The sequence below is a fragment of the Orycteropus afer genome, unplaced genomic scaffold (genome assembly GCF_000298275.1).
Source record: "Orycteropus afer afer isolate SDZICR_OR568_19922 unplaced genomic scaffold, OryAfe1.0 scaffold00098, whole genome shotgun sequence".
Lineage (NCBI taxonomy): Eukaryota > Metazoa > Chordata > Mammalia > Tubulidentata > Orycteropodidae > Orycteropus > Orycteropus afer.
Genome location: NW_006921685.1, coordinates 9,098,475 through 9,099,386, shown reverse-complemented (window position 1 = coordinate 9,099,386; position 912 = coordinate 9,098,475).

Sequence of the window (912 nt, the reverse complement as noted above, 5' to 3'; positions counted from 1 at the left end):
TTGGTAGGGTGGAGGGTCGACGAAAGAGGGGGAGACCTTCAATGAGATGGATTGACACAGTGGCTGCGATGATGGGCTCGAGTATAGCAGGGATCATGGAGCTGGTGTGAGATCAGGCAATGTTTCGTTCTGCTGTGCATGGGGTGGCTATGAGTTGGAAATGACTCGACGACACCTACCAACGACACAGATCAATATCCCTCAAGAATAGAGATGCAAAAATATTCAACAAAATCATAGCCAATAGACTCCAACAACCATATGCAAAAAATAATTCATTGTGACCAAATGGGGTTGATATCAGGTATGCACGGAGGGTTCAACATTAGAAAAACAATCAGCATCATCTACCACATAAATAAAACAAAGGAAAGAACCACATGATCATATCAATTGATACAGAAAAGGCAACACCCATTCCTGATAAAAAATATCAGCAGAATACGAAATAGAAGGGACATAACTCAACATAATACAGGAAATCTATGCAAAACCAACAGCCAGCATTATTCTCAATGGACAGAGACTGAAATCATTCCCCTTGTGAGCAGGAAACAGACAAAGATGCCCTCTATCACCACATCTATTCAACATTGTACTGGAAGTCTTAGCCAGGGCATTAAGGCAAGAAAGGGAAATCAAAGGCATCCAAATTGGTAAGGAAGAAGTCAAACTATCCCTATTTGCTAATGATATGATCCTATAACTAGAAAACCCAAGAGACTCAGTCAAAAATCTACTGGAACTAATTGAGAAATTTAGCATAGTGGCAGAATACAAGATCAACATCCAAAAATCAGTTGGATTCCTCTACACCAGCAGAGAGATTGCTGAAAAAGAAATAAGGAAATCAATACCATTTACAATAGCTACCAAAAAATAAAATACTTGGGAATAAATCTTACCAGGGAC